The following is a 14361-nucleotide window of genomic DNA, read 5'->3' as shown; positions in this document are numbered from 1 at the left end:
GTGCAACCCAGGCCCTGGCCCTGGCCGGCCCCACCCACTGGCCCAAAGCCAGGGAGAGCCACCCGCCACCAGGGGGCAGCACCTCCAGTCCGCCGCCACCCTTCCTCACACAGCCTTCTTTCTGGGTTCTCGCCCCTCGTCAGCGACCGGCGTCCCGCCCGATCACTGTTCACTTCACTGGCTACACGTCACCTCTCCTGACCCAGGGAGGTGAGAGAGAGGATGAGAGAAGGCCAGAGACAGAGCAAGAGAGAGGCGGAGAGAGACCGACGGGGACTGTGGGGACAGACTCGCAGAGAGCACTTTCCAGGCTCTGGGCCTCGCGTGGAGGGGTGCTGCGTGGGGGCTGCATGGATATCAGCCGTGACCGCTTGGCCATCAGCTGTTGCCAGTTGGCCATTGGCCACCGGCAGAGCTGCGGTGGCCAAGCTAGGAAGCGCGGATTGTGGACTGCAAATTGCAGAGGGGCGCGGACTGCAGTTGGCCGGCTTGGTGGGTCGGTAAGTTGGCGGGTCTGTTGGTTGGCAGAGAATCGGCCGGCAGGCTGGGGATCGGGCGGCTCCGGCTTGCCGAGTCTCCAAGCCAGCCGCCCGTGAGACATGGTGCTATGAGCCCCCTATCCGTGGTCTGTTGGTGTTCCCTCTTGGCCTCGCCAAATCCTGCATTCTTGTGCGGGCAGAGGGGCTAGAGTCCCCGCAGGACAGGGACAGACAGACAGAACGGGAGGAGGAGTAAGAGGGAGCGAGATGGAAATATACACGTATATGTACATGTATGTATCTAGACATACAGAGAGACATGGACAGAGACAGAGAAAGAGGGGGCTGGCACGCGGGGAGAGAGCTCCTGAGCCAGAGCCAGGGCCCAACAGGCACCTCTCAGAGCCTGACAGATATGGGGTGGGGGAGGGTGGGAGGGACGCACAGGCGGGCACACGGAGTGTTACAGACGCACTGAGGCTGTGTTGAAGTGGCGGCTCCTCCACCGGAGTGTGGTCGTGCCCGGGGCTGGGCTCCTCTAAGGAGGCATTGCCCTGGCGTTGGCAGTCACCATTGAAGCCTCCGGGGCGGCCCGCCAGGGTCTCCGGAGGGCCTGTGGTCTCTGAGCCCCGCCCAGGCACCCGCCCGCGGGAGGAGAGTGGCACCCCCAGGCACCCTGGTTGTGAGGGTTGTGTGCCTGCGTGCCTGCTCTGCCCTTGTGGTGGTCTCCCCTGGAGTCGATGTCGCGTGGTGTGTTGGGGTGCTGCTCCCGCCGTCCCCTGGTTTGTCCCGGCTCTTTGTGCCCTGTGTTTCAGGGACACCGTGGCCGGCGGGAAGGGAGGGCTCCTGGCTCTTGTGGGAGACGGGAGGGGCGCGCGGGGGTGTGGGGCGAGGTGCCTGCCAGCGGAGACAGAAGACTCCGGTGGGGCGGGGCGTGTGGGCGTCCCGTTTGCCCGAGGTCACGCCGATCGTGTGTGTCGGGACCCGAGGGCAGGCGCAGGGATGGGCGTGCCCTGGGCTCGGGGAGAGGTGCAAAGCACCGGCACGTCCTGGGATGGAGAGAGCCTGGTGGAGGCCTGCGCCGGCAGGCAGCCCTGGGCTTGGGCGTTGGGGGTTGCGGCGGCGGCAGGGTCGGGGAGCGAGAGGGAGCCCTGCGATGGCGGTGGCGGCGACCGAGAGGCGGCTGACTGCTGCAGGCTGAGGGCCTGCCTTGGCGAAGAGCACTAAGAAGAGGGAGTGGGGGGGAGCCCTGGCCGACAGGCCTGGTGTGCGGCCGGGGATGCGAGCTTGTAGTGCTGGGCGACTGACCCTCCTCTGGCCAGGGGGACCTTCGGCTGCCTGGGCGGCTGCAGAGGGGCAAGGTGCGGCAGGGGTTCGGAGGGAGCCACGCCGGGGCGGCGGCGCAAAAGGAGAGGCGAGCAAAAGCCTGCAGCTATTCCCAGGCGGTCTCCCATCCAAGTACTAACCAGGCCCCGCCCTGCTTAGCTCCCGAGATCAGAGGAGATCGGGCGCGTTCAGGGTGGTATGGCCCTAGACGCTGGGACCCGGCTCCCCGCGCCCCAAGAGCCTGCTCCCGGCCTGCCTCTGACCGCGCGCGCCGTGCTGCTGGGCCGCTAGGGTGGCGAGCACGTCTGCCTGAGCGGCTCCCGCCCGCTCCCCGCCTCCTCCGGACGCCGCTGGTGTGGGCGACGGGCTACTCCTGGCCCGCAGCGAGGCACCTTCGCGCCCCCCAGTGGCTCCACGGGCCTCTGTCACTTCCCTGACTGTGACATATGTCTGGGCGCCCTGGCATCCTGGGCCTCCCCAGGCCCCGAAGGGCTTTTACCCCGTCCCCCTACCCCAACCCCTCAAATCTCCCCCCAGCCACACAACCGCACACCCCCCTTGCTGCTGTGCTGTCCCCACCTCTCAGGGCCACCGAGGGGGTCGCAGGGTCCTCTCAGTCCCCTCCGGCCCTAGGGACGTGCAACCCAGGCCCTGGCCCTGACCGGACCCATCCACAGGCCCAAAGCCAGGGAGAGCCACCCGCGCCACCAGGGTGCAGCATCTCCAGTCTGCAGCCACCCTTCGTCACAAGCCTTCAGTCTGGGCCCTGGAACCCTCGTCAGCGACCGGAGCCCCGCCCGATGTCCGGTCCCTTCACTGGCTACACGTCACCTCTCCTGACCCAGGGAGGTGAGAGAGAGGATGAGAGAAGGCCAGAGACGGAGCAAGAGAGAGGCGGAGAGAGACAGACGGGGACTGTGGGGACAGACTCGCAGAGAGCACTCTCCAGGCTCTGGGCCTCGCGTGGAGGGGTGCTGCTTGGGGGCTGCATGGTCATCAGCTGTGACCGCTTGGCCATCAGCTGTTGCCAATTGGCCACTGGCCACCGGAGGAGCTGCGGTGGCCAAGCTAGGAAGCGCGGATGGTGGACTGCAAATTGCAGAGGGGCGCGGATTGCAGTGGGCCCGCTTGGCGGGTCGACGGGCGGTGTGTCGGTGGGTTGGCAGAGAAGCGGCCGACAGGTTGGGGATCGGGCGGCTCCGGCTTGCCGTGTCTCCGAGCCAGCCGCCCGTGAGACATAGTGCTATGAGCCCCCTATCCGTGGCTCTGTTGGTGTTCCCTCTTGGCCTCGCCATATCCTGCGTTCTTGTGCGGGCAGAGGGACTAGAGTCCCCGCAGGACAGGGACCGACAGAGAGAACGGGAGGAGGAGAAAGAGGGAGCGAGATCGAAATATACACCTATATGTACCTGTATGTACCTAGACATACAGAGAGACATGGACAGAGACAGAGGAAGAGGGGGCTGGCACGCGGGGAGAGAGCTCCTGAGCCAGAGCCAGAGCCCAACAGGCACGTCACAGAGCCAGAGAGACATGGGGTGGGGGAGGGGGGAGGGACGCACAAGCGGGCACACGGACTGGGACAGACGCACTGACGCTGCTTTGAAGTGGCAGCTTCTCAACCGAAGTGTGGTCATGCCCGTGGCTGGGCTCCACTAAGGAGGCAGTGCCCGGGCATTGAAAGTCACCCTTGAAGCCCCCGGGCCGGGCGGGAGGGCCAGTGGGCTCCGAGCCCCGCCCAGGAACCCCCCGCCCCGCGGGAGGAGAGTGGCAGCCCACAGGCACCCTGGTTGAGAGTGTTGTGTGCCTGCGTGCCTGCACTTCCCCTTGTGGTGGTCTCTCCTGGAGTCCGAGGGCGTGCGGTGTGTTGGGGTGCTGCTCCCTCAGTCCCCTGCTTTGTCCCGGCTCTTTGTACCCTGTGTGTTGGGGCCACTGCGGGAAGGGAGGGTTCCTGGCTCTTGTGGGCGATGGGAGGGGGCGCGCGGGGGTGTGGGGAGAGGTGCCTGCCGGCGGAGACACAGGCTCGGCTAACTGCTGCTGGCTGACTGCCTGCCTCGGCGAAGAGGACTAAGAAGAGGGTGTGGGGGTGAGCCCTGGCCGACGGGCCTGGTGTGCGGCCGGGGCTGCCAGCTTGTAGCGCCGGGTGGCTGACCGGCCTCTGGCCAGGGGGACCTTCGGCTGGATGGGCGGCTGCAGAGGGGCAAGGGGCGGCAGGGGTTCGGAGGGACCCACGCAGGGGCGGCGGCGCAAAAGGAGAGGCGAGCAAAAGCCTACAGGTATTCCCAGGCGGTCTCCCATCCAAGCACTAACCAGGCCCCTCCCTGCTTAGCTCCCGAGATCAGAGGAGATCGGGCGCGTTCAGGGTGGTACGGCCATAGACGATGGGACTCGGCTCCCCGCGCCCCAAGAGCCTGCTCCCGGCCTGCCTCGTGAGCGCGCGCCATGCAGATGCGCGGCTCCGGTGGTGAGCATCGACCTGCTGGCCGGCTCTGCCAGCACCGCGTCCCCCTCCCAGTCCGGCTCCCCGCCTCTTCCGAATGCCCCAGGCGTGGGCGGCGGGCTACTCCTGGCCGGCAGCGAGGCCCCTTCGCGCCACCCGAGGCTCCATGGGACACTGCCACTTCCCTGATGGTGCCAGAATTCGTGGAACTCTGGCATCCTGGGACTCCCCGGACCCAGACCGCCATACACCCCGCCCCCCTACCGCCACCAGGTTTACCAACAACCGCACCCCCAAGGCTGGGGGAGGCCTGCACCAGCAGGCAACCCTGGGCTTGGGAGTTGTGGGAGGACCCCGCGGAGGCGGCTTGGGCGGCTGCGGAGGGGGGGGCGGCGGCGGCGGCGGCGGCGGCGGCGGCGGCGGCGGGGGCGGAGGAGGCCGGGAGAGCAGAGGCGGGAGATTGAGGGAGTATGGCGATGGTGGCGGCGGCGGCGGCGGGGGCTGGGGCGGAGGCGGGGGAGATGGCGGTGCTGGAGGCGGGGAGAGCAGAGGAGGGAGATTGAGGGAGTGCGGCAATGGCGGCGGCGGGGGCGGGGGTGGGGAACAGGGCAGCACTGGCGGCGGGGATGGGGAGCGCGGTGCTGGCGGCCGAGGTGGGGAGAGCAGAGGAGGGAGTTTGAGGGAGTACGGCGATGGCGGCGGCGGGGGCGGGGGAGGGGGCGAGGGCAGCGCTGGCGGAGGGGGTGGGGAGCGCGGTGATCGCGGCGGCGGCGGGAGAAGCGGGGGCTGATCGCGAGCAGCGTTGGCGGCGTCGGCGGCAGCGGCGCGGGAGGGTTGCGAGGTCGGCGATGGAGGCGGCGGCAGCGTTGGGGGCTGTGTCGGCGGGCGCTGGGCGCGGGGAGGGTTGGCGCCGGCCCCGGCGGCGGCGGTAGCGGGGAAGAGGGCGGTGCTGGCGGCGGAGGAGGGGAGAGCAGAGGCGGGAGATTGAAGCAGTACAGCGATGGCGGTGGCGAGGGCGGGGGCAGGGGTGAGGGCAGCGCTGGAGGGGGGTGTGGGGAGCGCGGTGATGGCGGCGGATTTGGCGGTGGCGGCGGGGGCGAGGGCAGCGCTGTTGGCGGTGGCGGCGATCGAAGGTCGGCGAAGGGATCGAGATGACAGCCTCCGGGACTGAAGAGGACTGAGAAGAGGGTGTGCGGGGGAGCCCTGGCCGACGGGCCTGGTGTGCGGCCGGGGCTGCCAGCTTGTAGTGCCTGGCGGCTAACCCTCTGCTGGTCAGGGGGACCTTCGGCTGGCTGGGCGGCTGCAGAGAGGCAAGGGGCGGCAGGGGTTCGCAGGGAGCCACGCCGGGGCGGCGATGCAAAAGGAGAGGCGAGCAAAAGCCTGCAGCTATTCCCAGGCGGTCTCCCATCCAAGTACTAACCAGGCCCCTCCCTGCTTAGCTCCCGAGATCAGACGAGATCTGGCGCGTGCAGGGTGGTGTGGCCTTAGGCGCTGGGACCCGGCTCCCGGCACTCCAAGAGCCTGCTCCCGACCTGCTTCTGAGCGCACGCCATGCTGCTGGGCCGCTCGGGTGGCGAGCACGTCTGCCCGAGCGCCTCCCGCCAGCTCCCCGCCTCCTCCGGACGCCGCTGGTGTGGGCGACGGGCTACTCCTGGCCCGCAGCGAGGCCCCTTCGCGCCCCCCAGTGGCTCTAACGGGCCTCCGTCACTTCCCTGACTGTGACATATGTCTGGGCGCCCTGGCATCCTGGGCCTCCCCAGGCCCCGAAGGGCTTTTACCCCGCCCCCCTACCCCAACCCCTCTCATCTCCCCCCAGCCCCACAACCGCACACCCCCCTTGCTGCTGTGCTGTCCCCACCTCTCAGGGCCACCGAGGGGGTCGCAGGGTCCTCTCAGTCCCCTCCACCCTAGGGACGTGCAACCCAGGCCCTGGCCCTGGCCGGCCCCACCCACTGGCCCAAAGCCAGGGAGAGCCACCCGCCACCAGGGGGCAGCACCTCCAGTCCGCCGCCACCCTTCCTCACACAGCCTTCTTTCTGGGTTCTCGCCCCTCGTCAGCGACCGGCGTCCCGCCCGATCACTGTTCACTTCACTGGCTACACGTCACCTCTCCTGACCCAGGGAGGTGAGAGAGAGGATGAGAGAAGGCCAGAGACAGAGCAAGAGAGAGGCGGAGAGAGACCGACGGGGACTGTGGGGACAGACTCGCAGAGAGCACTTTCCAGGCTCTGGGCCTCGCGTGGAGGGGTGCTGCGTGGGGGCTGCATGGATATCAGCCGTGACCGCTTGGCCATCAGCTGTTGCCAGTTGGCCATTGGCCACCGGCAGAGCTGCGGTGGCCAAGCTAGGAAGCGCGGATTGTGGACTGCAAATTGCAGAGGGGCGCGGACTGCAGTTGGCCGGCTTGGTGGGTCGGTAAGTTGGCGGGTCTGTTGGTTGGCAGAGAATCGGCCGGCAGGCTGGGGATCGGGCGGCTCCGGCTTGCCGAGTCTCCAAGCCAGCCGCCCGTGAGACATGGTGCTATGAGCCCCCTATCCGTGGTCTGTTGGTGTTCCCTCTTGGCCTCGCCAAATCCTGCATTCTTGTGCGGGCAGAGGGGCTAGAGTCCCCGCAGGACAGGGACAGACAGACAGAACGGGAGGAGGAGTAAGAGGGAGCGAGATGGAAATATACACGTATATGTACATGTATGTATCTAGACATACAGAGAGACATGGACAGAGACAGAGAAAGAGGGGGCTGGCACGCGGGGAGAGAGCTCCTGAGCCAGAGCCAGGGCCCAACAGGCACCTCTCAGAGCCTGACAGATATGGGGTGGGGGAGGGTGGGAGGGACGCACAGGCGGGCACACGGAGTGTTACAGACGCACTGAGGCTGTGTTGAAGTGGCAGCTCCTCCACCGGAGTGTGGTCGTGCCCGGGGCTGGGCTCCTCTAAGGAGGCATTGCCCTGGCGTTGGCAGTCACCATTGAAGCCTCCGGGGCGGCCCGCCAGGGTCTCCGGAGGGCCTGTGGTCTCTGAGCCCCGCCCAGGCACCCGCCCGCGGGAGGAGAGTGGCACCCCCAGGCACCCTGGTTGTGAGGGTTGTGTGCCTGCGTGCCTGCTCTGCCCTTGTGGTGGTCTCCCCTGGAGTCGATGTCGCGTGGTGTGTTGGGGTGCTGCTCCCGCCGTCCCCTGGTTTGTCCCGGCTCTTTGTGCCCTGTGTTTCAGGGACACCGTGGCCGGCGGGAAGGGAGGGCTCCTGGCTCTTGTGGGAGACGGGAGGGGCGCGCGGGGGTGTGGGGCGAGGTGCCTGCCAGCGGAGACAGAAGACTCCGGTGGGGCGGGGCGTGTGGGCGTCCCGTTTGCCCGAGGTCACGCCGATCGTGTGTGTCGGGACCCGAGGGCAGGCGCAGGGATGGGCGTGCCCTGGGCTCGGGGAGAGGTGCAAAGCACCGGCACGTCCTGGGATGGAGAGAGCCTGGTGGAGGCCTGCGCCGGCAGGCAGCCCTGAGCTTGGGCGTTGGGGGTTGCGGCGGCGGCAGGGTCGGGGAGCGAGAGGGAGCCCTGCGATGGCGGTGGCGGCGACCGAGAGGCGGCTGACTGCTGCAGGCTGAGGGCCTGCCTTGGCGAAGAGCACTAAGAAGAGGGAGTGGGGGGGAGCCCTGGCCGACAGGCCTGGTGTGCGGCCGGGGATGCGAGCTTGTAGTGCTGGGCGACTGACCCTCCTCTGGCCAGGGGGACCTTCGGCTGCCTGGGCGGCTGCAGAGGGGCAAGGTGCGGCAGGGGTTCGGAGGGAGCCACGCCGGGGCGGCGGCGCAAAAGGAGAGGCGAGCAAAAGCCTGCAGCTATTCCCAGGCGGTCTCCCATCCAAGTACTAACCAGGCCCCGCCCTGCTTAGCTCCCGAGATCAGAGGAGATCGGGCGCGTTCAGGGTGGTATGGCCCTAGACGCTGGGACCCGGCTCCCCGCGCCCCAAGAGCCTGCTCCCGGCCTGCCTCTGACCGCGCGCCGTGCTGCTGGGCCGCTAGGGTGGCGAGCACGTCTGCCTGAGCGGCTCCCGCCCGCTCCCCGCCTCCTCCGGACGCCGCTGGTGTGGGCGACGGGCTACTCCTGGCCCGCAGCGAGGCACCTTCGCGCCCCCCAGTGGCTCCACGGGCCTCTGTCACTTCCCTGACTGTGACATATGTCTGGGCGCCCTGGCATCCTGGGCCTCCCCAGGCCCCGAAGGGCTTTTACCCCGTCCCCCTACCCCAACCCCTCAAATCTCCCCCCAGCCACACAACCGCACACCCCCCTTGCTGCTGTGCTGTCCCCACCTCTCAGGGCCACCGAGGGGGTCGCAGGGTCCTCTCAGTCCCCTCCGGCCCTAGGGACGTGCAACCCAGGCCCTGGCCCTGACCGGACCCATCCACAGGCCCAAAGCCAGGGAGAGCCACCCGCGCCACCAGGGTGCAGCATCTCCAGTCTGCAGCCACCCTTCGTCACAAGCCTTCAGTCTGGGCCCTGGAACCCTCGTCAGCGACCGGAGCCCCGCCCGATGTCCGGTCCCTTCACTGGCTACACGTCACCTCTCCTGACCCAGGGAGGTGAGAGAGAGGATGAGAGAAGGCCAGAGACGGAGCAAGAGAGAGGCGGAGAGAGACAGACGGGGACTGTGGGGACAGACTCGCAGAGAGCACTCTCCAGGCTCTGGGCCTCGCGTGGAGGGGTGCTGCTTGGGGGCTGCATGGTCATCAGCTGTGACCGCTTGGCCATCAGCTGTTGCCAGTTGGCCACTGGCCACCGGAGGAGCTGCGGTGGCCAAGCTGGGAAGCGCGGATGGTGGACTGCAAATTGCAGAGGGGCGCGGATTGCAGTGGGCCCGCTTGGCGGGTCGACGGGCGGTGTGTCGGTGGGTTGGCAGAGAAGCGGCCGACAGGTTGGGGATCGGGCGGCTCCGGCTTGCCGTGGCTCCGAGCCAGCCGCCCGTGAGACATAGTGCTATGAGCCCCCTATCCGTGGCTCTGTTGGTGTTCCCTCTTGGCCTCGCCATATCCTGCGTTCTTGTGCGGACAGAGGGACTAGAGTCCCCGCAGGACAGGGACCGACAGAGAGAACGGGAGGAGGAGAAAGAGGGAGCGAGATCGAAATATACACCTATATGTACCTGTATGTACCTAGACATACAGAGAGACATGGACAGAGACAGAGAAAGAGGGGGCTGGCACGCGGGGAGAGAGCTCCTGAGCCAGAGCCAGAGCCCAACAGGCACGTCACAGAGCCAGAGAGACATGGGGTGGGGGAGGGGGGAGGGACGCACAAGCGGGCACACGGACTGGGACAGACGCACTGACGCTGCTTTGAAGTGGCAGCTTCTCAACCGAAGTGTGGTCATGCCCGTGGCTGGGCTCCACTAAGGAGGCAGTGCCCGGGCATTGAAAGTCACCCTTGAAGCCCCCGGGCCGGGCGGGAGGGCCAGTGGGCTCCGAGCCCCGCCCAGGAACCCCCCCGCCCCGCGGGAGGAGAGTGGCAGCCCACAGGCACCCTGGTTGAGAGTGTTGTGTGCCTGCGTGCCTGCACTTCCCCTTGTGGGGGTCTCTCCTGGAGTCCGAGGGCGTGCGGTGTGTTGGGGTGCTGCTCCCTCAGTCCCCTGCTTTGTCCCGGCTCTTTGTACCCTGTGTGTTGGGGCCACTGCGGGAAGGGAGGGTTCCTGGCTCTTGTGGGCGATGGGAGGGGGCGCGCGGGGGTGTGGGGAGAGGTGCCTGCCGGCGGAGACACAGGCTCGGCTAACTGCTGCTGGCTGACTGCCTGCCTCGGCGAAGAGGACTAAGAAGAGGGTGTGGGGGTGAGCCCTGGCCGACGGGCCTGGTGTGCGGCCGGGGCTGCCAGCTTGTAGCGCCGGGTGGCTGACCGGCCTCTGGCCAGGGGGACCTTCGGCTGGATGGGCGGCTGCAGAGGGGCAAGGGGCGGCAGGGGTTCGGAGGGAGCCACGCAGGGGCGGCGGCGCAAAAGGAGAGGCGAGCAAAAGCCTACAGGTATTCCCAGGCGGTCTCCCATCCAAGCACTAACCAGGCCCCTCCCTGCTTAGCTCCCGAGATCAGAGGAGATCGGGCGCGTTCAGGGTGGTACGGCCATAGACGATGGGACTCGGCTCCCCGCGCCCCAAGAGCCTGCTCCCGGCCTGCCTCGTGAGCGCGCGCCATGCAGATGCGCGGCTCCGGTGGTGAGCATCGACCTGCTGGCCGGCTCTGCCAGCACCGCGTCCCCCTCCCAGTCCGGCTCCCCGCCTCTTCCGAATGCCCCAGGCGTGGGCGGCGGGCTACTCCTGGCCGGCAGCGAGGCCCCTTCGCGCCACCCGAGGCTCCATGGGACACTGCCACTTCCCTGATGGTGCCAGAATTCGTGGAACTCTGGCATCCTGGGACTCCCCGGACCCAGACCGCCATACACCCCGCCCCCCTACCGCCACCAGGTTTACCAACAACCGCACCCCCAAGGCTGGGGGAGGCCTGCACCAGCAGGCAACCCTGGGCTTGGGAGTTGTGGGAGGACCCCGCGGAGGCGGCTTGGGCGGCTGCGGAGGGGGGGGCGGCGGCGGCGGCGGCGGCGGCGGCGGCGGCGGCGGGGGCGGAGGAGGCCGGGAGAGCAGAGGCGGGAGATTGAGGGAGTATGGCGATGGTGGCGGCGGCGGCGGCGGGGGCTGGGGCGGAGGCGGGGGAGATGGCGGTGCTGGAGGCGGGGAGAGCAGAGGAGGGAGATTGAGGGAGTGCGGCAATGGCGGCGGCGGGGGCGGGGGTGGGGAACAGGGCAGCACTGGCGGCGGGGATGGGGAGCGCGGTGCTGGCGGCCGAGGTGGGGAGAGCAGAGGAGGGAGTTTGAGGGAGTACGGCGATGGCGGCGGCGGGGGCGGGGGAGGGGGCGAGGGCAGCGCTGGCGGAGGGGGTGGGGAGCGCGGTGATCGCGGCGGCGGCGGGAGAAGCGGGGGCTGATCGCGAGCAGCGTTGGCGGCGTCGGCGGCAGCGGCGCGGGAGGGTTGCGAGGTCGGCGATGGAGGCGGCGGCAGCGTTGGGGGCTGTGTCGGCGGGCGCTGGGCGCGGGGAGGGTTGGCGCCGGCCCCGGCGGCGGCGGTAGCGGGGAAGAGGGCGGTGCTGGCGGCGGAGGAGGGGAGAGCAGAGGCGGGAGATTGAAGCAGTACAGCGATGGCGGTGGCGAGGGCGGGGGCAGGGGTGAGGGCAGCGCTGGAGGGGGGTGTGGGGAGCGCGGTGATGGCGGCGGATTTGGCGGTGGCGGCGGGGGCGAGGGCAGCGCTGTTGGCGGTGGCGGCGATCGAAGGTCGGCGAAGGGATCGAGATGACAGCCTCCGGGACTGAAGAGGACTGAGAAGAGGGTGTGCGGGGGAGCCCTGGCCGACGGGCCTGGTGTGCGGCCGGGGCTGCCAGCTTGTAGTGCCTGGCGGCTAACCCTCTGCTGGTCAGGGGGACCTTCGGCTGGCTGGGCGGCTGCAGAGAGGCAAGGGGCGGCAGGGGTTCGCAGGGAGCCACGCCGGGGCGGCGATGCAAAAGGAGAGGCGAGCAAAAGCCTGCAGCTATTCCCAGGCGGTCTCCCATCCAAGTACTAACCAGGCCCCTCCCTGCTTAGCTCCCGAGATCAGACGAGATCTGGCGCGTGCAGGGTGGTGTGGCCTTAGGCGCTGGGACCCGGCTCCCGGCACTCCAAGAGCCTGCTCCCGACCTGCTTCTGAGCGCACGCCATGCTGCTGGGCCGCTCGGGTGGCGAGCACGTCTGCCCGAGCGCCTCCCGCCAGCTCCCCGCCTCCTCCGGACGCCGCTGGTGTGGGCGACGGGCTACTCCTGGCCCGCAGCGAGGCCCCTTCGCGCCCCCCAGTGGCTCTAACGGGCCTCCGTCACTTCCCTGACTGTGACATATGTCTGGGCGCCCTGGCATCCTGGGCCTCCCCAGGCCCCGAAGGGCTTTTACCCCGCCCCCCTACCCCAACCCCTCTCATCTCCCCCCAGCCCCACAACCGCACACCCCCCTTGCTGCTGTGCTGTCCCCACCTCTCAGGGCCACCGAGGGGGTCGCAGGGTCCTCTCAGTCCCCTCCACCCTAGGGACGTGCAACCCAGGCCCTGGCCCTGGCCGGCCCCACCCACTGGCCCAAAGCCAGGGAGAGCCACCCGCCACCAGGGGGCAGCACCTCCAGTCCGCCGCCACCCTTCCTCACACAGCCTTCTTTCTGGGTTCTCGCCCCTCGTCAGCGACCGGCGTCCCGCCCGATCACTGTTCACTTCACTGGCTACACGTCACCTCTCCTGACCCAGGGAGGTGAGAGAGAGGATGAGAGAAGGCCAGAGACAGAGCAAGAGAGAGGCGGAGAGAGACCGACGGGGACTGTGGGGACAGACTCGCAGAGAGCACTTTCCAGGCTCTGGGCCTCGCGTGGAGGGGTGCTGCGTGGGGGCTGCATGGATATCAGCCGTGACCGCTTGGCCATCAGCTGTTGCCAGTTGGCCATTGGCCACCGGCAGAGCTGCGGTGGCCAAGCTAGGAAGCGCGGATTGTGGACTGCAAATTGCAGAGGGGCGCGGACTGCAGTTGGCCGGCTTGGTGGGTCGGTAGGTTGGCGGGTCTGTTGGTTGGCAGAGAATCGGCCGGCAGGCTGGGGATCGGGCGGCTCCGGCTTGCCGAGTCTCCAAGCCAGCCGCCCGTGAGACATGGTGCTATGAGCCCCCTATCCGTGGTCTGTTGGTGTTCCCTCTTGGCCTCGCCAAATCCTGCATTCTTGTGCGGGCAGAGGGGCTAGAGTCCCCGCAGGACAGGGACAGACAGACAGAACGGGAGGAGGAGTAAGAGGGAGCGAGATGGAAATATACACGTATATGTACATGTATGTATCTAGACATACAGAGAGACATGGACAGAGACAGAGAAAGAGGGGGCTGGCACGCGGGGAGAGAGCTCCTGAGCCAGAGCCAGGGCCCAACAGGCACCTCTCAGAGCCTGACAGATATGGGGTGGGGGAGGGTGGGAGGGACGCACAGGCGGGCACACGGAGTGTTACAGACGCACTGAGGCTGTGTTGAAGTGGCGGCTCCTCCACCGGAGTGTGGTCGTGCCCGGGGCTGGGCTCCTCTAAGGAGGCATTGCCCTGGCGTTGGCAGTCACCATTGAAGCCTCCGGGGCGGCCCGCCAGGGTCTCCGGAGGGCCTGTGGTCTCTGAGCCCCGCCCAGGCACCCGCCCGCGGGAGGAGAGTGGCACCCCCAGGCACCCTGGTTGTGAGGGTTGTGTGCCTGCGTGCCTGCTCTGCCCTTGTGGTGGTCTCCCCTGGAGTCGATGTCGCGTGGTGTGTTGGGGTGCTGCTCCCGCCGTCCCCTGGTTTGTCCCGGCTCTTTGTGCCCTGTGTTTCAGGGACACCGTGGCCGGCGGGAAGGGAGGGCTCCTGGCTCTTGTGGGAGACGGGAGGGGCGCGCGGGGGTGTGGGGCGAGGTGCCTGCCAGCGGAGACAGAAGACTCCGGTGGGGCGGGGCGTGTGGGCGTCCCGTTTGCCCGAGGTCACGCCGATCGTGTGTGTCGGGACCCGAGGGCAGGCGCAGGGATGGGCGTGCCCTGGGCTCGGGGAGAGGTGCAAAGCACCGGCACGTCCTGGGATGGAGAGAGCCTGGTGGAGGCCTGCGCCGGCAGGCAGCCCTGGGCTTGGGCGTTGGGGGTTGCGGCGGCGGCAGGGTCGGGGAGCGAGAGGGAGCCCTGCGATGGCGGTGGCGGCGACCGAGAGGCGGCTGACTGCTGCAGGCTGAGGGCCTGCCTTGGCGAAGAGCACTAAGAAGAGGGAGTGGGGGGGAGCCCTGGCCGACAGGCCTGGTGTGCGGCCGGGGATGCGAGCTTGTAGTGCTGGGCGACTGACCCTCCTCTGGCCAGGGGGACCTTCGGCTGCCTGGGCGGCTGCAGAGGGGCAAGGTGCGGCAGGGGTTCGGAGGGAGCCACGCCGGGGCGGCGGCGCAAAAGGAGAGGCGAGCAAAAGCCTGCAGCTATTCCCAGGCGGTCTCCCATCCAAGTACTAACCAGGCCCCGCCCTGCTTAGCTCCCGAGATCAGAGGAGATCGGGCGCGTTCAGGGTGGTATGGCCCTAGACGCTGGGACCCGGCTCCCCGCGCCCCAA

General features: G+C 68.6%; 7 pseudogenes; all 7 read right to left on the bottom strand.

Annotated features, from left to right (window-relative positions):
- Positions 1-1895: 1895 nt before the first annotated feature.
- LOC148756991 (5S ribosomal RNA) lies at positions 1896-2015 on the bottom strand (annotated as a pseudogene).
- A 2050-nt stretch (positions 2016-4065) lies between these two features.
- LOC148756990 (5S ribosomal RNA) lies at positions 4066-4185 on the bottom strand (annotated as a pseudogene).
- A 1430-nt stretch (positions 4186-5615) lies between these two features.
- LOC148756989 (5S ribosomal RNA) lies at positions 5616-5735 on the bottom strand (annotated as a pseudogene).
- A 2320-nt stretch (positions 5736-8055) lies between these two features.
- LOC148756988 (5S ribosomal RNA) lies at positions 8056-8175 on the bottom strand (annotated as a pseudogene).
- A 2049-nt stretch (positions 8176-10224) lies between these two features.
- LOC148756987 (5S ribosomal RNA) lies at positions 10225-10344 on the bottom strand (annotated as a pseudogene).
- Positions 10345-11774: 1430 nt separating this feature from the next.
- Positions 11775-11894, bottom strand: LOC148756986 (5S ribosomal RNA; annotated as a pseudogene).
- Positions 11895-14214: 2320 nt separating this feature from the next.
- LOC148756985 (5S ribosomal RNA) lies at positions 14215-14334 on the bottom strand (annotated as a pseudogene).
- Positions 14335-14361: the final 27 nt, after the last annotated feature.

Source organism: Rhinolophus sinicus, chromosome 10, assembly GCF_057876585.1.
Source record: "Rhinolophus sinicus isolate RSI-liver-muscle chromosome 10, RSI-T2T, whole genome shotgun sequence".
NCBI lineage: Eukaryota > Metazoa > Chordata > Mammalia > Chiroptera > Rhinolophidae > Rhinolophus > Rhinolophus sinicus.
The sequence above is the reverse complement of the archived record's forward strand: the minus strand, read 5'-3'. Positions and strand labels throughout refer to the sequence as shown.